The sequence below is a fragment of the Fundulus heteroclitus genome, chromosome 24 (genome assembly GCF_011125445.2).
Source record: "Fundulus heteroclitus isolate FHET01 chromosome 24, MU-UCD_Fhet_4.1, whole genome shotgun sequence".
In the NCBI taxonomy this organism is placed as follows: Eukaryota; Metazoa; Chordata; class Actinopteri; order Cyprinodontiformes; family Fundulidae; genus Fundulus; species Fundulus heteroclitus.
This window is the reverse complement of record NC_046384.1, coordinates 17,749,371-17,772,094: the sequence shown is the minus strand read 5'-3', so window position 1 is coordinate 17,772,094 and position 22,724 is coordinate 17,749,371. Positions and strand designations below refer to the sequence as shown.

The following is a 22,724-nucleotide window of genomic DNA, read 5'->3' as shown; positions in this document are numbered from 1 at the left end:
ACTCTGTTGTTCTCTCAAAAGAAAAATGAGATGAACGCAGAAAGGGAGGAGAGTCGTTTAAGACTGAGCTGCAGGTCTTTTGAGAGTAATCATCTTTGGGAAGTCCTCAGTCTTAAGCGTACAGGATGGATGAACCCTTCTGTGCCCGTCATGCAGAAACCAAATGAGACACATTTGCATACTGTTCAACAAACAAATTCGTTTTTTAGAAATATATAGAGAATGTGAACCATATGCATTTCATAAAAAAAACTACAATATCAGCTGCAGGGTTTTATTTATGTAGCATAAATACAAATAAATTACCAATGTGTGCTACGGTTAGCGCTTATAGGCGGTGCTCAAACGTCCTGAAGCAGTGAATGCACCATCTGGAGAGGTGTGGTTGCCGTCTGGATTGAGCTGATGAGCTCCACCTGTGGAGTTTGTGTACTGCTGCACAGAGTCAAGGAGGAATGTCCTGGAGAGATATTAGAGAAAAGAAAGTAAAACACTTCAGTGAAACAAGTAAAAGGTTGTTAATATGAATACCTACCTGTTTTAATAAAAACTGGCCTGAAAACCTCAGACTGGATGGAGCCGTTGGGTCAACCAGAGGAGCAGATGCTTCCATGATGAAGAATACTCAGTGGAATGGGAGGTATGCTAACCATACCATTGTTTTCTCTGCCTACTATTACCAGTAGTGTTGTATTTATGCCCCATACACACAATTAACCGTAATGATCAGCTTGATAGCGAGCTCAATCTGCCTTTGCCAACTCCAAACATTCTGAATTAATTTGACAGAAAATGACATTTCAGCTAATCTAGTATCCCGCAGATCCCTCACATCTCAAAACCACTGAAAGCAAACTGGTCCACAGGCTAAACCGCCTCAGGCTCCAGCGTTGTTAGAGCAGACAGGAACTGCAATTATGGATCACATTTATTATGGATAGCAGTCTGATGGAAGCAGTTTCCTTGTTTGCCAACGCATCAGGCAGGTCAAGCACAAGTGACATATTCAAAGTAGAAGTTTTCCCTCTTGTATTGATGGGTTTTGAAATAAGCCAACTCTAATTATAAATGAAACGTATAATTTTTAAGCTTTTTATGGTCAGGGTGTGTTTATAGTTGTAGCTCATGATTGATTCATGTGAACAAGAAAAGCTGAGGAATGTGTAAAATTGTGAGCACAAGACAGTTGAAAGGTGCAAAGCAGCGATGCTTGTCTGTTTGCTGTACTCTGAACTTTGCAAAACACGATGCTCACCCAGGAAAAGAGATGGTTAAGTCCCCAGATTAAGTTAGTTGACAAAAGGAAGAGTTATACATGTTTTTTTTTTTTTTTTTTTTTTTTTTTTTTTTTACATCTTTTCCTAGTGAGGAAGAAGAAGTCAGGAAACATGTTACCAAACCAGCTTCCGATGGACGGATTAAAAGATGCCTGTGGTGAGTTATGTCTGCCTCTAATTTACTGTTGTCTCAAATGACCGATCCTGACTGATGCTGTAATTTGAAACTCTGCAATTCTGTCGGTATTAAGATAAATATGATTTCTGCTTTGGTTCTGTCCATAGTTGTTGTTCTGGGTTTTATCACACTCCTAACAACTCACCAGAACGAGTCTGCTTTATATTTGCTTCTACAGTATGGTCTGGCTGTTGACTCCATGCTCTAATGCTATAATCCATGACTGCTGGTGTAGATACTGAATAATCCAAATATGGTCCTCCCTTACTGTTTATACTAGAGCCATTGCTGCAAAAGCTTTTTTTTTATTTTGAAGTTACTTAGAAACTAGACAAAACACTGGTCATAACTAATGTTTGATTTTAAATGACTTTCATGGCTCTTAAACATATTTGCTTCTTAAATAGCAGCCACAAAAGCTTCTGGACAAAGCTGCAACATCTAAGAAATCAACTTTAAGCTGTTGTGTTGCCAAGTTTTTTTTTATTATTTCATCTTTGACACAATGTGATTCTGCCAGCATTTGTTGCTCTTTCTGAGAGGTTCCTTGTAGTTTCTGCCAGTCTTTAGATGTTCTCAGTTATTCCTGCATAAAGCTTCCAGTTTTCCCATCTGCTCAGTTTTCCTAATCGTCCCAACTGTATCGTCTCCCACTGCGCGCGCGCACGTGTGTTTACATATATTTGTATATATTATACATATGCCACCAGGATTTCATAGTTCTTCAGATCCCCTCTGCAGTGTTTTGTTTGCGTGTGACTTCGGCTCCCCGGGCTTTATTTGTTTGGAACCTGGCTTATGTTTGCCTGAGCTTTGCTCCTTTGAGCCACAGTCATAAACAGTAGAGGTCCTCAGGAGCCAGACTTTGTTGTAGTTTTAAATCTGTGTGGTAGAAAAGTTCATTAAGCTATATTAGGGACTTTGAAGGTATTTCCTTGCTCTTTCACTTTCAGGCCAGTGCTTTAATATGAGCATTTTCAGTAGAAAACTGACCTTTGTATTTATCCAAGCTAAAAAAGATGCATCTACTCAGGTAGTGGCATGGTGTTGTTATAGAGGATTTAAATTTGTGACATTTGGTGCTGAATTGCAAGAAGTTTGTTGAAAACACAGTTGGTTCTCATTGTTTTGATTCAATCTGAAAATGCTAAAAATAAGTTTGACAGAAATGAGATTGTATTTTAATGCCAGTTTGTCCTTTTTCTAATAATAATAATAATAATTACCATTTCTTGTCATGATGCACAGAGTCCTTAATGTGTTCAGCAGACAAGCAGTTTGTGAGTAAGGATTGTACAAAAATCCACCAAACACATGTCCCTGGACCTCATCAGTCATTAGCTCTCTAGTGCTAACATACTATTTTATACCAGTCAGTTTACTATGGCAATTTTTTTCTCGAAAACAAGAAAGTAAATGTTACCTTGAAATAAATTTAAAACCCTTTAGATAATTAGATTGGAGAGGTACAGTTTTACATATTACTTTGATATCTTAAAGCCACAGTGTGTAAGATTTTTACACTTGTGCACCATCAAGTGGTTCGCTAAACGAATTATAAACAATCTCGCCGTTAACCATGTAACAACTACTACATAAGCCGTGGAGTGTTATTAATGTGACAATGTAAATATGTCCTCAGTGTATTTGATACCAAGCTACTGCTAAGAGCTAATAGCTACGGTCATCGTGGAAAAAAGTTTTTGGCACAGTTGCCAAGTCCGCTTGATTTTTACTAAAGTTGATAGTAAATTCCATGAGTTGCAGTTTTTTTGGGCTCATTTCTATGCGTGCAGTCACTTATTTGGGCACTAATATAAGCGACCATTAACACCAGTAAAGAGACCTGCTGCTGCTGCTGTTGCACTACAGACAGTGCAGACATCCCTCCGCCCCTCCATGAGAGAGAAACGAACAAACGAGTCCTTCTCTGCCGTGAGGACAGAGTAGTTGCTGCTCTACACTACCCTGTTTCTAACATAAAGCCAAAATAAACTTCACTGTTTTCCTTCTCGCTAGGCAAAAAGTATCGGTAGTCCTCCATTTCAACAGAAAATGGCAAATAGAATGATCTACGGTCCTCTTTGCTTGTTTATGCTCTTCCTCCACCAAACAGCACGTCATCATAGGAGACAGATGGGGGGGAATACTCGTACGGCTGACAAGTTTGTCCCCTTTCGGCAACTGAAATTTGTAATAGCGTTGCAACATGACACTTCCCAGTGGCTGCACCCACACCTATGTGTTTATAAACTACTAATTCTAAATTATGAGACGATGAAAAATGAGCTTTCATTTTTGATGTGAGGTTATCACACTTTGCCAGAATATGTATTTCTAAAAGCAATACTTGATTTTTGCTAATTAAAAGCCAAATTAGTTACACACCGTCCCTTTAAGGGTTTCTTAATGTAATGCTGTATATCCTGGAGTAAAAGAGGAATCTGCTAATCCTGCATCAGCCTATTGCCCACACTGCTAAAAGGAGCGTGGCATAAGTTCCAGGATTTTAGCAGATGTCTGCCCTCTCTGGCAACAAGTTGAAGTGACACCAGTGTTGTGCGCGTACATGGGAGAAGAGAAAAAGCATCTGCGGCAAATAGATGAAAACTCATTTTAAATGTCGGGCAACTGTAAGGGCATTTATAGAAAAGAGAAAATGTATATTTAACTTCAAAACTTTAATGTTCAAGTTTAAGATCTAAGCGTGCATCCTCTGGGTACTTGTATTGTGCTGCTTGTTTTGGCTCTTTTGTTTGAAATAGTCTTTTAAAGTTACACTTAAAGGAGCAATAAGCAACATTTCCCCACTAGGTGGTGCTTGAGCACTGTCTGTAGACCAGAACAAGATGTACACCTCTCTTTACCTCCACACCAGCTGCCCCCCCCAGCCCCTCCTTTCCCTTCTTGCTTCACCTTCTATGTGCATATCTGAAAAGAAAAAGAAAAACACAGCAAAAAAGCCTCACCTTTTTGGAGGAACATTTCTAGTGAAGAAATAGCTCATAACTTGATAGTGCTGTTAGCAAGAGAACATTTTGATCTGCTGGGGGTGCTCTCCGCCATGTTGCTCCAACGCTCTGCCGCGGGGGGCATTTTGGGGCAGGGAGGGGCTGAGCCCTGAGTGGCAGCTGTTCACGTACACGCACGGCCGGCCCGGCTACGTAAACAAGAGACAGGAGAACAACATAGAGAGCTGCGGTGTGACGTCATGTCATTGTCCATCTGAAATATTGGCTTTAGTTCTTCAGAAATTAGTTTTAAATACAAAATGATTATTAATAAGAACGGAATCTTGGTTTTAGTTAAAAGCTCGAATTGATTGATTGTTCTTTAATTTTGATTCCAAATTAATATTATTTGTGATAAGTGTTTAAAAATTGCCTTCCTTTAATTAATTTTTAAGCAGAGCTTCATCGTTCAGATTGCTATTGATTGAGACAAAGTGGTTTATCAGCATTAATATAACGTAATATGGCTTAACATTGCAAAAAATAACAACTTTTATTTACAGCTGTTTAAACCTTTCGAGACGGACAAATAGTTTTTCCTGAAGTTTACTGATTTTGTGTTAGACCTTTCTTTCTGGTCTAGGGTATACTTAAATTTAGTAATCATACATTTCAGGGCCTTTAGTAACTATTATTTCTTGTCCAGTGCGTTTTGGCCACGATGGGCTACTCATGGTAAGGTTAAACTTTTTCTTTTTTTTCTTTTTTTCAAATATCCAATAGTCTAAAGGTGGACTTTAATAAACAAAATCACTTTAAGCCAGTCCTCTGCAATCCAATCCTGGTACCTTCTGTACCTACCTACCTGTACTTCTGTCTTACCTGGATATTTTTCTAGGAGTGAGGGGGGCTTCCTATCTGCCCGTCTCCACTCCACAGCAGCACCCAAAACTTTAAAAAAAAAACAACATAATTTCTTGGTTGAATCCTCCTTAGGAGAGACTGCTGACATTTTCTTAGGCACTCAGAAGCTTTCAAAACCTCTTGTCTGCAGGTTTCTGAAGTTTTGGTAATAAGCTGCTTTGGCTGCGATTATGTCAGCATTAATATTGTTAGCGGTGGAGACCTCCGGATGCAAAGCAATGACAGCTCATGTCTCCTTGGAGGTAACCATGGTTGACAAGGATCTAGTGCTAGCCTCTTTTAGAGCAACTATTCTCTTCATCTGATTTAGTTAAAATGGCAGCTGCTCTGTCCTTGTTATAACTCTTCCACTGAGCTCATTAAAGAAATATACTAGTTGGACATTACGTTGCCAGGCTAACACAAAACTAGCAAATGACTTGTTGTTTTATTTTAATTACTCTCCATTTGATCCATCCTCACAGCAGCCTGGACTCAGAGCAAAGTACCTATTAGAAATTGTAGCAGTACATTTTGTGAAAAGCCAGATTTCTGCTGGTCTAAAAACTTCTGGCCATGGCTGCTCTGTTTTTTTTCTGCTTTTGGAGAGGATATGTCTTTGCAGAGCTGTGTTCAAGCCAACCATGGTGGTAATTTTGTAGAAGCTTTTGAAGCTGCATGTTGAATTAGGCCCTTTCTTTTTAGAAGTGGAAAGCTTATTCTGAGAAAATGATTTCTCTTAAGTCTGAGGTTAATTAAAACAAAATAGATCTAGCCTCCTCCAAAACAATCATCACAAAAACAAACCAAAAACATTCCAGTATTTCTAAATAAGCCCTTGTAGGGGTGTTATTTTTCCCCAAAAACAATTTTTTCCCCCCTCAGACATTTCTTCATGGTAATTTGGACAAAACACTTGTGTAACTCTGAGAATCAAATCAGCTCTCCTGCTCCCTGCAGAAAGTTTTGACCTTTGCCATATGTCATCTGTTTCATCTCCCATCATGCATGGCGCCATCAGAAATGCAATGAGTATTAAAATATTCAACGTTCGAACAATCTCCTCTGAGAAATCCGTCATCCGGTTTTGAATATAAAGTAGGTACAAAGGTATTTCTCTCCTTTTCTTTTCATTTAATTTTTAATTACCACGATTTATGTCTTAACATCCAGCACTGCAGATTTTGATGGATGGCTGTTTTTCAAGCGCAGGAGGACCAGCTTCTGCCCGTGTTCGGTTTTCCTGCATGCCGCCTCCTCATTCACCTTTAATCAGCGGTACGGCCCGCCCCTCAGCACCACCTTGGCTAAAAATGTCTCCTAGGAAGAAAGTTAAAAATTACACACATAAGTTGCTTAGTTTTCAATCATTCACTGTTGGAAAAAAGATCAATCACTGAACAAAAAGATGCCTCATAAAGCACATATTATTGACCCCCACTAAGGAGCTATTTAAAACAAGACATGGCACACATTTTATTTACTTCCACTTCTCCGTAGGATAAAACACATTTGGAGTGGGGCTGCATTTTGTTCACCTCATTGCTTCCGCTGAATCTGTATAAATCTGCCTTGAAATGCGAGCGGGAGGAGCTGAGCATCGGGAAGGTGTGTGCTAGCGAACTGAGAGGCGATGGAGGAGGGAGCAGATCAGGTGACCTCAGATGGAGAAAGAGAGCGGCAAACGGCTAAAGCCATTAGCTATGGCTGAATTACCTGTTTGGAAATTTGCCAGTTCTGATATAGATGCTAATAATTTCCGTCTGAGAAAGTTGTGGCGAGTTGTTGCAATTAATACTACTTTTAATATGATACATTTGAGAATCATTTGCAAACCATAAACTGCCTTTTTATGCTGCTATTGCAGTAATGGCTTCATTTTTGAGCACCTGTTTTTCTTTTTTAGAGGTGCAGAAATTCTGAATTTTAAAAAAGTAATAAAAATTTCTTCTTAAAATCTCATTATTCTGCCATTTAACACATTTAACAAATTTGAATATCCAGTTATAAAGGGAACCATTTAGTCTGGATTAGTGTCTGTGAGGGGAGGAAAATTTTTCTTTCGTATCCTAATATCTAGTTTGAGTCATAATTAAGAGGGAAAAGCTGAACGAAACATGCACCACTGTCTGGTGTGTCTGAGATCAGTAACCTTATTCTGTGCTCTGACCAGTACTTCCAGCACAGCTCCGTACGCACAGGGTGAGGGTGTGGAGTTATCAGTAAATGATGGATGCGAGGCAGGTATGCGCAGAAGAGTTTGATTGATGGAGCCTGCCGTCAAGGTAACGGCGGGGTGTTGACGAGGTGTGTCGACAACAATGAATTTTGTTGTCATTAAATAGAGAAGATGCTTTTTCATCCTTTTAGTTGGAGCGAATGGGGGATTTGTCTGCCGTTGTCATTTTCTTTAAGACTGACGATTATTTTCCTTCAGAAATCTCTAAATTATCTTTTTTTTTTTTTACCCTGCCTATAGCTCTATTAGCCTATAATAACAGGACAATTAGCTGCTGCTGAGCCCCAAACCTACAGTCTTAGACCTGCTTTGAATCTGCTGTCAGACATTGTGTTTTTTTTATTTTTTTGCCCTCCTGCTGCTGATGTATGGAACTGGGAGCAGCAGATCTGAAGGACAGGAGCCGCTCTGCACCTGCCCCATTATCCCGGTGATTTCTAATCATCTGGTGCTCAAAGCTGCGCTGAACAGCCCTTCAGTCCAGGTGGATGGCTCTAATGACGCAGATGTTGACCCGCATCAGGTTCATGTCACCTCTTGACCACTCAACTCTTACGTACAGACAAAAATGAGAAGATGTCATGTTGTTAGTCTGGTGTTGTGCTTCTAAAAGGGGATTATTTTCCCGTTTATTTAGCCAGGCTGCAAAAGACGCATCAACATGTGCAAACTCAGTCCTAGTCCATCCTCAAAGATTACATTTACCAGGATTCACCAACACAAAGTGGTGCCACACTGGGAATTGTAAGAGGAACTAGAAAAAGCTGTTCCTGCGTAACAGCGAGTGAGAATGCTAATCTGCAGAATGATTGAGCAGAAGATGCAGAAAACATTGAAATCCAATTTGAAGAATTTGGAAAAAAAATTAAGAATTTGAAGGGATTTGAAGAATTAGAAAAATTTGAAGAATTTGAAAAAATCGAAGAATTTAAAAAATTTGAAGAAGTTTGGAGAATTTGAAACTGTTCAAAAAAAAATTTAAGGAATTTGAAAATTTTCAAAAAATTTGAAGGAATTTGAAAATTTTCAAAAAATTTGAAGGAATTTGAAAATTTTCAAAAAACTTAAAGGAATTTGAAAATTTTCAAAAAATTTAAAGGAATTTGAACATTTTCAAAAAATTTGAAGGAATTTGAACATTTTCAAAAAATTTGAAGGAATTTGAACATTTTCAAAAAATTTGAAGGAATTTGAAAATTTTCAAAAAATTTGAAGGAATTTAAAAAATGTGAAAAAATTCAGTGATTATGCAAGATTTTCACAATTTCTTGTGTGCTCCTCTTTACTCTGATGCCCCTAAATAAAATCTATTGCGTCTCTTGCTAATGGAACCAAAACATGGTTACTCATCCAGTTTCGAGGCCCAGAGAGCAAGGACAGCATTATTCAGGCGCAGCTAAGAAGCCCATGGTAACTCTGGAGGAGCTGCAGGGACTTTTAGCTTAGGTGGGAGAATCTCTTGACAGATCATGTGTTGGTCATGCACTTTGCAAGTAACTTGTGGGCATGTGATTGGGGAAACACTAACGCAGGAAAGAAGTCGCTTTGTTCTGATGACACTGAAATTTAGCATTTTGGCCTGAGTGAAAAATGCTAGGTGTAGCAACAACAACCTGAACGTAACATACCAGACCTGAGACAGGGGTGGAGGTTTACCTTCCAGCAGGAAAACGGCCCTAAACCTAAAATCAGAGCTGCAGTGGGATGGTTTGGATCAAAGCATTTTCATGTGTTAACATGGCCTCTATCTAAACTTAATTTGGCATGACCTAAACTCACGTTGGCGCTCTCCATCCTAGCTGACAGAACTTCAGCTTCAACAAAAAAATTTAAATAAAAAATGAACGGATAAAAATGTCCGTACCCAGCTGGTAAAAGTACCCCAAAAGATTCAGTCGCCACTGAAGTAAAAGACAGTCCTACAGAGTATTAAATTATCAGAATGACTATTGGAAGTTTGAGTTTATTGAATGACAAAATATAAAAACGTTAAAGCAAACTTTGGCACAGCAGGCTCTGATGCACTGTAACTGAACTCTGTAGAAAAATGTTGAAACATAACGTCAACGTTTGTTCTTGAACCCTGAAACTGCAAAAATGTGTATATATAAAAAAGCAGCAAAGCATAATGTTTGAGTTTGCCTTCAAATGCAGTTGAGTAACAATACTGTTTAGCACTTTTAAAAGATATATGTGATCTTTTCACTTTCAGATTTTGTTTTCCAACTCAAATTCAACTTTTTAATGGAGCTGGAGATTTTGTTTTTCTCTATTTTTTTTAAAGGTATTTTCAATTTCCGGATTGAAACCCTGACCCCGAGCTGACATCAGATGGCACTAGTCTGACGCCATGAATAACTCACAAACAAACAAAACAAAAAACATCCGGAATGAAACATTGAAAAAAACCTTTATTGATCAAACAGAACTATACCATCTCAGATTTTTATTTATTTCTAGTTAAAAATGTTAAATGGCTCCTTCTTGGTTATACTTTTTGCTTTGTGTTAGTCTTTCACATAAAATCCCAGTTAAAGACATTAAGGTGTGTTCTCGTTGTAGCCTACTTTCCCACAAATACCTTTTTTGCTAATAGGATTATTTTAGACAAGTTTAAGTCCGATGTAGGGATTTTACTACTAGAATCCTGACTAAAGTCTAACTTTGACTTGGATAAAAAGCAAATATTTTTTATTCATTCTTGATTTTTTTCCTCCACCTTTATTTATGTATGTATGTATGTATGTGTGTGTGTATATATATATATATATATATATATATATATATATATATATATATATATATATATATATATATATATATATATATATGCAGATATCCAACGTTCATGAACCCTCCTGCATAATCTGCTAATTGATACCCTGTTGTGCTTGTATTTTATTTCTGCTTGCGGTATCTGCAGCAGCGTCGGGCGTGTTGACTTGTCATTTCTGCCAACGTTTCACCAAAGGTGTGACTCTAGCATCTCCGATCAGACACAAACACCTGCTTGTTCCAGTTTACCGAGCGCTGACGGCACAAACGGAGACGCTGCAGCAGAGCTCGCTGGGAAACGACACGCAGCTAAAAAGATTCCACCTCAAAGTGCCATCTGCAGCTCCAAAAAAAAAAACCCCGATTATTGGCCTGAAAGAGCTCCAGAAGGGCACCCAGGTTTCTCCAGCTAACAAAAGGGCGTTTTAATTTGATCGTCTTTAGAGGATTACCACCTGCTTCACCTCCACATGTGGCAGACACACACATGTGGCAGGTTAATATGGATCTCATGGTGAGATGTATGTTTTTTTTTTTTTTAGAGGCTTTAACGTTCATACTGGAGCAAGGGCAGAAACAGTGGGAAGAGAAGAAAAGGATGAATACCCATCTGATTGGGTTATAAATACTCTCAATGGGGTCGCTGCCTCATAAAGATTATCTGTAGCGCACAGAGCACAGAGGCAAACACTGCATGTTTGTGGCGCTGGAGCGGGGGTGTGGGATGCATGTGTGTGTGTGTGTGTGTGTGTGTGCAGAAACGGAGAGAATGGGCGAGGGAGAAAGGCAAAGTCTGCATTCAGAAAAATTTCATCCGGAGTGTCTTCTGCTCGCAGGGATGAATCCTGAATATTTTATCTGACTCCAGCAAGCTCTAAAATGAAAACTGCCACAAAAAGAGGGGGAGAAAAAAAAAAGAGAGAATGGTTAGAGCCTCCAAACGACTTGTTGTGTCGTTGTCACTTCGCATGATTTCCCACGTCCAATATGGGAGTTTTTTTTTTTTTTTGTTTGTCACTCCAATTATGCAATCGTGTGCTTGAAATGAAGGCGTTTAAAGAGCGCGCAGATCAATTGCTCTTCCAGCCCGGCTTTAAATGCAGGAGAGCTGTGACTCCAAGATTACTCGCAGAAGCGTGTGCGCGCAGAGTCCTCGCTGTGAAGGGGTTTTTAGGTTAATGTCAGCTGAACCCCTGCTGTCATAAAAACCAACGCTGGATGCAGTCTTCACTTAGTGCATACTTTATTAGCGGTTCAGATACCCAGCGGACTGGGATTCATCAGCCGGACTCGAATGATGTTAAGATTATTATTAATACTTTCATTTTTTATAGCTTTTTTCTTTATATTCAGTCTTTAACTTGGCCCATTCATTATTTTTCTACTTTGTTTTAGGAACAATTTTCAATGCAAACACATTAAACTGAACAGAAGTATAGACAAAGTAAATGATGAACACACATAACTAAGGTAAAAGGCTGCAAGTTCCCTGATGGTTTACAGATAACAAGAAGGAATACCAGAGAAAACTGCTCATAAAAAGCTCACGGCATGTAGCTGGAAAAAAAAAATACACATCAGTGTCTGTCTTAAAAGATCATACAGTAATATGTAACACATGGTCTGCAAAAAAACAGTAAAAAAAAGAAAAAAGAAAAGTAGGCAGGAACATCTTTAAGCTGACAAAAAGCACGCCTTCAGGTAAACTTAAATTAACAGTTATGAATGTTATATAAAAAAATTTGGATAAAAAAAAAAAAAAACGCTTATAAAGAAACTGGAAATTAACAAATTAATCTGAATACAAGTGATTGACGTTGTCAATAAAAGGCCCCCAAATCTGCTTGTACATAGCGAGTTTATCAAAGAGAGTGTAACGAGCTTCCAGAGGCAGATATGAAACCATATTATTCAACCACAGCTTAAAGCGGGGGGGGAGAAACTGATTTCCACCCCTTCAGAATGAGCTTCTTGGCAATCACTTGTCCAAATTCAAGGGTCCTTTAGCATTGGACTTGAAACCGCCAATGATTGAGGAGGGGCACCCCAGATGATAAGATAAATAGTTAAACAAACAAAACAAAAATCCTGTTCCAGAACTGTAAAAGTTGTCACCCAGGCCTTTAGATAACTTCAGCACCGGTCATAAAACGTGTTTGAAATTGAAGGAGACTGTTCGACATCGTTTCTATTTTGCAAATAGTGAAAAGAATGGATATTTCAGTGCCTTCAGCAGGTTACAATGTGACATTTGAAAGTTAAAACTATTATGGAAGACACTATTAAAGCGCTTTAAATGTTTTCACGTAGACACGTGGAACAGAAAAGTTATTCATCTGCTTTTCTATCCCTACAGTTTGATAAGAATATATATTTTTTTGGTTGCTGAGACTTTATTCTGCAGAACATATTTTTCTAATACGGGGAACTTTTCCCATCTTTTTCGTACGACTACAAAATGTTCTCCTTTTGTAGAAGGAATCGAGCCTCGTTCTAGAAGAGGAGCAGAGAAACCACAATGTCCATCTATCCGATGCCGTATCAGAGATCTCTGCATTTGCACCCTTGCTGCCCTCATCCTCCTCCTGATTATCATTCATCTTCCTCATGCTCACGTTCTGCCGACATTTAGTCTTGCAGCTCATCTTCATCACAACTTGAATCAAATTCATCTTCAATATGCTTGGCCGGAGGTTCTTCTTAAAGAGGTAAAGAGGTTCACTGCGATAGGCCAGACCTGATTGGAAACATCAAAACAATCTTCTTTAAATTGCAAAGATCGGATGAAATTGTGATGAATGTTATGTTTTAAAACATTAAATATGCCTAAAAGCCCACAAACAAAATGCTATGCTGCTATGTTGATGCGATGATGGTTATCATCATAGCAACACCTGTGTGCACTTCTTCACAAGGGTGCATTTTACGCAATTTCCATCATTTTAATTTGACAATACGTTGAATTAGACTGTATAAGGTTAGGTCTCGGTTAATATATTTATGTCAGAATGGAAAAGTTATTAACAGTGTCTTTGTGACTTATTGTGGAGCAAATACTAGACTGACATAAAAGTGTTCTTAAATGTTTTGAGACAATTTAAAGCACTGGTTGTACTGTATGGCCTATTTATCTCTTTTACTATTGCGTCATTAAAAGCTAGGCTCTTAAGGCATGAGAAGTCCTCAGGGACAAGTAAGGTAGTGCCCCCTTTCCTCAACTTCAAGCCATGCCCCCCCTGCTTCTAGCGGTCTGTATGAATGCTTGTGCCCACACAGGTTGTTAAAGAAAAATGTGATTAAAGACAAACCAGCTTTACCTTGACCTTAATTGTGGCTCATTCTGGGTAAATTAGTTTTTAAATTGATGGGTAGATCTCAGTAGATGAGTAGTTTTCTCAGGGTGGGGTTACAGCGTGTGTGTGTGTCGTGCGCAGGTGGAAGTTAATAGTTTTTCAAAATAGAAAAAAAACACGGCACTAATAGATAGCGATCATTCTATAAAATGTTGTATTTATAGATTTTTAATTCTAAACACACACACATGTATATAATGTAAAAAAAATATGGTGTCCCAACTAATGCTCAGGTTGCTATTAACAAATGTTCACATATTGATGTCTGGGCTTATTTTTGTATTTGGAAGAGAAAGAGGTTTAATTGAAATCAAACCAAGATTGTTTCCTTTTTTTCATTCCGGAGGTGTTAACTAATGCATTTTGTACGTAAAGAAAAAATGAGGACACTCTACCTCCTAATAGCTAATCATCCCCCGCTAACATGAGATTGCTACTGAGAGAGCCATCTACCAGCCTCTGTCATCAGTCTGAGGAAAGTTTGCCCCCACCTCACTTTCAGATGGTAGATCCTTGAGGGATCTCCTTCATGTTCAGCACATTTCATGTTTTACTCCACAGGTGGAGATCGTGGCTTTCGGTCTGCCCAGGGATTTGCATTTCTCAGTTCTTAGCCTGGAACTTGGTGTATTTACTGCTGTGTTTCGGGTCATTGTCATCCTGCAGGGTCCAGTTCTGCCTCAGCTTTCCCTTTTCACAGATGGTCTCACATTTTCCTCAAGCAACCGTTGACACACGACAGAAGGGGTCAGGCCCTGCTGCTGCAATGCGTCCCCAAACCATGACGCCTCCACCTCCATTTCTCACATTATTTAGGAGGTCCTGAAATAATGTATTTTGTTTAGGCCTTTATGTATGGCTTAGACAGCAAATGTTTACTTATTGTGCGCCTCCCAGCCAGTTAAACTTTCTGATTTTCAGTGTTGTATAGTAATGAAGTAAAAATACTTCACTACTGTACTTAAGTATATTTTGGAGTACTTTATACTTTTCTCAAGTATAACGTTTTTTGATAACTTTTACTTCACTATATTTCTGAATTTAATTGCATGCTTTTACTCCAATACATTTTCAATGTTTTGGTTAAGTTACTAAAGAGAGAGAGAGACTTACACACGCAAGTGTTTTGACCCCACCTACTGATTGACTGCGACAAAGTCGGGACTTGCCTGGGCTTGTTTATCACCACCAACAGGATAAGAAGCTGGTTCAGTGGTAGGGCAGGTTAAATTAACCTTGTGGTACAGGTAAAGCATCTCATAGCAGAGAGTCCTAATTTTCTTAACTAAATGATACCTGCAGGTGTATCTATTAGCAGGTTTACCACTTCCTGTAGGTTGACTAGACCAGGTTTATCACTTAACCATGTTCTTAGTACACACCCCCTGGTCTAAATTTTGCCTGCACTTGGTTGTGTACAATTTTAAAGTGCATAGCACTGACCTTACTTGAACAAGGAAAACTGAAAGCTTACAAAAAGGTTGTATTTTCTGTCTAAACTTGGCCTAAATTTCTCCTGCACTTGGCAGTTTACATTATTTCAAGTGAATTTGACTTTCAAAGTTTACCAAAATCTAAAAAATGTCATTCAAACTGCATTTGCTTTGTTTTACCTTTTTACTTGTACTTTTTATTACATTACTTGAGTACATCTATTTTTAAAGTAATTTTCATACTTAAGTACAAGACATTTCAGATACTTTAAGACTTTTACTCAAGTAACATTTCAGTCAGTGACTTGGACTTTTACCAAAGTCACATTTTATAGAGGTACCTATACTTTTACTTGACTCCGAGATTTCAGTACTTTATACAACACTGCTGATTTTACAGCCAATCACTTTCCTATCAACAAGCTAGCAAGAGCCAACGGTAGGTCCAGTGACATGTTGGCATGTTCTGTACTAGTTTCTGTACAGTAGAATGGCTGATTTCAAATTCACTTGAGCTCCCTACGAATGCTTTACCAGACTCATAACCTACAGCTGTCGTACTTCTGAAGGCCTCAGACAGCTCTTTGGGTCTCACTGTGGTGTTTACTTTCACTTCAGTAGTCAAGAGCACCAAACTAGGCTTAAACAGGACCGAATGCTGCGTAACGGTTTCATCATGTGGACCTGATGAGACGAGCTACTAATTAATTTCTAAAAATGACTGTCAGTTAAAAGAAAAGGTTGTGCAGCCATGTTCTGGTTGGAATTTTAATATAAATTACTGTAAAGCTGGGGGCCATACATAAATATGTAGTCAGCAAACGGTGTGCTTTTAGAAGGGGCCGAGTATATTCATGTTATTTCCTTATACTCTCTTTATCTCTCAAAAACCCAGAATTAAGATATGGCTTTAGCCTTGGCAGGAGAGCGTGTGTAGGCCTGAGATTAAACGTCTGATGGCTACAACAGGAAGCCCCGTGTGACCTTTCTTCAGTCCAGTTTCCTGTCCAGCGATTTTTGTCTTTATCCTATTGAGCGTAATCTTTGCGCCGTGCGTCCCACTGGGAGCACGATAAGGGCTCAGGATGTGTGCCTTGCGCCGCACACCACTCGTCTTCCACTGGAAAAAGCCTTTTTGGAGGGTGGAAAAAGGGAAAAGCGAGCGGGAAGGACTTTCTGGATTCCTGTCAAGGTATTTTCAAGTTTCAAAGTCAAGGTTCTCCTGGTTAATGCATTTGGAAAACCTAATTTCCATAAAATATGACACGCCGAATTAAACATCCTATTTATGAAGCCAGAAATGAGGTGTTGCAGGTACGTTTCAAACTAAGCCCACCTCCCAGCCTAGTTTCTTGCCTCTTCAAACGCTCGGTCTCTGTGGTGTTTGTTTTTCGGGCTTCTCCTCGGGCATCCGCCCTCATCCACTCCTGAATCCAGTGTCATCTCTCTTTTAAAGTTGCAAGATGGCAGCTGGCAGATCTGTCTCGACTCTTCCTCTTTGTTTTAAAGTTTATTTTCCTGCAGCTTACTGTTCGGAACGAGAGAGAGAGAGAGAGAGAGCAACCTTGGCGGCTGAGAGTAAATTGGCAGTATACCCAACTCGGTACACAACATTTCTAAAGCAGTTTTTTTTCTGTGAGATCATGTCAAGCACCACATGTGGCAGAGGTCATGGGTAAAGACCATATTTATTGAACTCCCATGTTTCGCCCAGTAAAAAGCTCACTGGAACAGTGCGTGTACGTACTTTCTACAAGGTTTGCCCCTTTCCTTTTACTTAAAACGTGCAAAAATCACATTTACTGAAAAGGCAACTTTAGCTAAAGTAGGACACTAATCAGCTTTCCTTTTTGAATGCGCTGCTTTTTAATCCTACTTCTGTACAGCCAGCGGGTAACAATTTTTAATCCTGACTTTTGGGAAACACTTGAATTGCGTTATTACCCTATAAATTCGGTAGGTTGCGTTTGGAGCAGTTTAAATCACAATCGGCGGTGTCGGGACGAGGAGCGCAGCGGCAGCAGCTGGTCTGCGTGATGACTTTGACTCATTTTTCACACGCGCGGGATCCAGGAAGGCTAACAAAGCTGTCACAGATGTTTGGACGGCTCTTCCTCATTTCTTTTCACGGCTCGGCTGTAATGACTCTGGTGGTCAATGGAGACCCCCTGAGCTACTATTTCTGCAAATAATCAAACTGAGCACGAGCCAGCCTGCACTTGACAGAACAAACACTGGCTGCACTTCAAAAGGAAAGGAGGGAACAATTCGCAAGGAATTTGCTCGCAGTAGTTAAACTTGACAGCTATTGAGTTACTAGTTTGATTGTTGAAGCAAAACCAGCACACTTTGGGCCGAGTATGAGCTCAATCAGGCTGGATCAACGTTATTGTACATTAAAGTTTATTTAAGAAGTTACCACACTTTATCTAATGTTATGAATTATTAATTTATTTCCCTTGCACCCCTGGGAATAGACAGCAACCGATTTAAGCTTTCTTTTTAGACTGTGCTACACTGTTTTAATGTTTCTAAGAAATATTTTTTTTCTCTGCCTAAATGCGGAATAGTTGTATTCATATTTTTTATTTTGAATGGGCGTCATATGAAAACATATAACGCACTGTTTGTGTTTCCTGACAACGGATTTAAAGGATGGATGAGTGAAGCTGTGTAGTGTGGCACTAGGGATGGGCTTGCTCTTTGACCCCGAGTTTAAAAAGGGGGATTGCTTTTTTTAGGTGCAAGTACTCCCTTAGATCAAATACCCACCCCCTATTGTTGTTTGAAACTGTAAGAGTATATCTGGGTGAGCCAAGCTCAGGGACCTCAGAGCTTACATGCACGGTGCCAATTCTGTGTCCCCTCCCTGTAAAGAGGTTAATAAATGGCTCATAAAAGGCTTGCTCACCATTATCTGGTTAGGTAAGACTTGTTTGCCATAACAGGCGTTAGTCTGCTTCTGCGAGAGGGAACAATGTGGTTAATAAGTGACCAATACTTAGAAATCCAGTTTTTCCATACCCTTCTGTTGTGCGTTATAATAATTTAGATAAATAAACCCAGAAAAATATTGGGTCTCCGTGCCACTAATGGATCTTCTCATTAATGGTTATTAATGAGGTGTTTTAGCCAGCCATTAAAACGCATTGCTGAATATACTCTGTATTGTGAAAAAAGGAGCAGTTAGTGGGCAACAAAACAAAGTTTTGACTTTAATTTCCTAATCGAACAAAATTAAGCCAGTTGCAGTCACAGAAAATAGAGATTCACAGGGAAGAAAAAATGTCCAAGACTTGTAGTTTAGTCACTTTGTGAAAACAATAAAATTCCAGAGTCAAAGCTCCAACTATCAGATTGAAGAAAAAAAAATGCTGGATAAACATTCTGAAATAAATTATATTGAAAAAGGGTTGGGCAACAAAAACAAAACAGATTTTAAATGTGATTTAATTTAAGACGTAGCATAGATGTCAGGAGCAGGCCACCTGACAGCTTTGCCAGGGAGGGCCCCGGACAACACAGTCTTTTTAAAATTGATCTTATCTACATATTAATAATTGTATGATTATTAAAGAAGTTTCTGTGCTCATTTCCTCCACTGTTTAGGTGGTGGATCAGCCAATCAGCTCTCTCTATTTTTCACCATCTTCCTGCTTAAGACACTCTTAGGCTCGTTAAAAATCCTTTTCACTACTCCTAACGTTTTTTCACTTTAGGATCTCTCTTAAGGCATAAGATGCTTTGTGAATAACTTTCATTTTACCGAGGTACAATTCTAAGAAAAATCATGGAAATTTTAATATTTTTCCTAAAATTACGTCACTAAGAGCAACTTTTAGTCTTGAGATTCTCTGGGAATATGGGCACAGATTATTAGACCAAAATGAATTAAAACCAAACTACCTTAGAAAGTCACTGCAACTCGTTGGGATTGGTATCAGAATGTGCTGATGTACTCACTGTGAAACATAAAAAAGCAGCTTTTACGCATTAAAATAAAAGAACAGGGCTGGGCTGTAATATTTACAGATTTGAGATGAGAAATGTCCTCATCTTGGATGAACCCTGTCTTATTTAATATCCTTAATTTACCTCAAAGCCATTTCTAATAGAGATAAAGCAAAGCACTTTAGTCAAACACCTGCAGCATCATTATTAATTGTGCAAATGGGATAAAGTAGTTAGCAGATGGAAGCCAATCAAATGGAGTAGCTCCTTCATGTTAGCATATGTAATTAGTTTAGTTTTACTGATGTAAAAACTATTACCCAGTACTTTTGATTAATAACTGGGAAACACACATATGAACCAGACATTTAGGGGCCACTGAAACCCCAAATGAAACAAAGCAAATCTCCAATTCTTTAATCGTGGTTTTCTCTGTTTTAAACACACACATTAAAAGAATAGTAGAACAACTTTAGCAAACTCAGTGATTTCATGTAGTTTTAAAATACTGGCCATCAAAGTCCAAGTCGCTTTACTCTGCTTTAATTCTTTCTTACTTCTCAGGACATAGCATCACCTCAGTGTATTCACGCAAATCGCATGTGGATATGTTTACATTGAAAATGATCCTGTTTTATTTTTTTTAGCACCTAACCACTTTTATCTTTCCTTACATGACATTAAAGCTAATTTATGTAGTTGTGAACGACAACCCATCGAAAGCGAGGTGTGGTTGAGGAAAATGATCTGTTACTGTCAGCACTTTACACTTTAAATGGAAGCATTAATCCTTACCAGACAGGATATAAACATGATTCATTTAGCTTTCTTTATCAGCCGTATGCCAAATTAAGTGGGATCTAAAATTGCCGCTTGTTAACTCGTTGGAGATAAAGTTTGCTAACACTGGTGACAGTAATCTGATCAGGTCAAGGCTGCTGCCTTGCATATTTTCTACCCATTTCCTCGTGCAGCGAAGCACAAAATCCTAACTGATAATGTAACTGAGCACATAGTCGTGAGAGGGAGCGAGCGACACACCAACCTGTTCAGCCCAATCGCGCAGAAGAGAAAATCGTACCTGTGTTTTTTAAGAGATAAAATTCGGAGGGTTTCGTGGACTTGAACTTTTTAAAATGCATGGCGGCCTTGGTTCTAAATGCCCTCATCAGTAGCTAGACTCACTGGTTAAGTGATACCTGATTGTGACGGTTTAACCCTGGATTTTAAATTGCACACGTGAGCATTTAACCTTGCTTCCACTTGCTAATATATAAGATAAAAGCTGAATTTGACTCCTTTCCAAAGGAGTCAGCTGAGGGTGTTCGGGCTTCTGAGCAGGACGCCTCCAGGCTGTCTTCCTTCAGAGGTTTTCCTAGCAAATCCCACTGGGAGAAGACCTTGGATCAGACAGAATTTGCTGGTGAATCCACATTTCCCCTCAGGCCAGGGATCCTCAAGAATGAGCTGGAAAGTGTTGCTTAGCAGAGTGTATGGCTTTATGTTTGGGTTCCCCTCCTGGGCCTGGTTCTTCAGTGACCCGATATCTGGAAAAAGAAGAAGAGGCGGGCCCTTAGGGCCTTCAACTAATATATTTTTTGGAGAGGCTCTTTTTAGGGATTGCAAAAATAATCTTTGATTTATATCAGAATTGTATCTATTTTCCAAACAAAAGAAAGAAGTTCATGTTTTTCTTCTTGAAAGCAGACGGTCAGATTCTGCTCTGTTGCTAGGCCAACAAGTGGACACGTTCTGCTAAGTTTTTCGTGTTTTTCCACCATCAACTATCAATATTCAAAGCTCTGACTAATAATGACTCAGTTTAAAGATTTCTGAATAAAAAAAAAAGAAAAAGAAAAATAAGACTCTTGAAATTTGACGAAGCCTTTGACATAACTGATGTCAGTCATGTATGGCTTATATTGTGAGATGTTGAGGCATCACCTCCATGATTGAAAGGATATTTTGATTAGACCTGGAGTCTGAAAAGGACTTTTTGAAAGGACCTGAAAAGAAAGCACTTCTCTTGTAGGCGAAATGTCAGATCTTAGATGTTTAGTGCGTGAAACTGTGCATAGGAATCCTTCTGGGCTTTGCATTTGATTGATGACCTGTCTGGAGTTTACTTTAGAATTAAAGTGTATAAAAAAAGTATCTAGGTGGATGTTTTGATGTTGTTGAATATTTTGCCTTTCGTCCTGAAGACTTTCCCTATATAATGGCTATATTTCTCTCATGTGCATGATTTTAGGACCCCAAACCTTTAAACTACGCTCTCAGTTAAAGCTGAGCTTAAAAAGTGAGGGACACCAGTTAAAGAGCTGTCTCAGTTGAGTTGGAGTGAAGGAAATGACTCAAAGTGAAGCAAGTCAGGGTCCGTTTTAGCACCCAGTAATTAGTCCGTGCGTGTTTAAGGTGGTTGTGAGCTGCCATACAGCTTTGGCTTAAATTCCTCCTCCCTCTGAGACTTTCACGCCTCGGAAGCCAGCTTGTTTGGCCCCCTTTAGTGCCGTGGTGCTGAAAGCAGCATCCATATTCATTAAGAAATATTAAAATCCTCTCTGCATGTCCACCAAACAGCCAGATGCAGATGGAAAACAGCTGGGGAACATAGTGGAGCCATCAGCAGCTGAAGGATGGGGATATTTCCCCCATAATAGGAAAGTAAATATTGGACTTTCCTCCACCCTGTGGCGGCAGATGAATCCTAATGTTGTGCTGGCTCTGCTTATAAGTCCAGATGACTTTAGTTTCATGATCCTCCTTTAGAGGAAAGCTACGAACAACGAACATTTGCACACCCCCTTTACAGATTCGATTTTTAGCTTCCTTGTCACAAATATTTCAGATCAACAACCAGATGTTTTTTATCGTTTCCTTCATCCAAATGTTGGAACGGATGATTTAGGTAAATACAAATGGGAGCTTCCAAATAATGATTTATGTCTTCCTTCACCACAACCAGCTGCTTGGACATCCTCCAATCAGGTTGCTGTGCTCACCACAGCACTAACGCTGCCCTTGTCAAGGTGTTCAATGACATCCACAGAAATGCAAACTGTGGAAGAACCACAGTGTTGTTGTTTTTTAAACCTTAGCACAGCATTCTATGCTATTGGCCATGGTATATTTCTTGAGTGACTGAAGAGGATCTGATAGTTTTACTAGTAGTTGAAGGACAGGGACTTCTTTGTGTCAATAACTAACTTTACATCTGAGTTGACAAGAATCTCATACAAGTTTCCATCTTGGGGACCCTCCTATTTAATATCTACATGCTACCACTAGCTCAGATTGTAACAAATTAGTTACCATAACTATGCAAACTACACACAGCTCTACATCACAATGTCACCAGGCGACTATGAGCCGATTCAAGGGGCGGGCAGAAGCACAAAACAAATTATTGTGTGGCTGTGCCATCATTTCTTTCAGTTCTAGAAAAAGAAGACAGAGGTAAATATTTTTGGACCAAAAAATGTGATCAAGAGACGGCTCACAGCTTCTGTTACTTGAGCTAAGAACTGATCAGGCCCAAAATGTGGGTGCAGTGATGGACTCGGACCATAACTGTCAGAGGCAGATAGGGACAATCACAAAGCTGGCCTTCTGTCACCTGAGGAACATTTCCAAGAGAAAAGGACTAATGTCTCAGCAGGATCTG

At 39.2% G+C, this 22,724-nt stretch overlaps 1 long non-coding RNA gene across 1 annotated transcript in view; it reads left to right on the top strand.

The window, feature by feature from the left end:
• Nucleotides 1-439: 439 nt before the first annotated feature.
• Nucleotides 440-22,724, top strand: part of LOC110369091 — a 50,634-nt gene continuing 28,349 nt past the window's right edge. The window contains exons 1-2 of the long non-coding RNA XR_004927959.1: nt 440-640; nt 1,366-1,434. This is a non-coding gene — a long non-coding RNA (uncharacterized LOC110369091). The remainder of the gene's footprint in view (nt 641-1,365; nt 1,435-22,724) is intronic.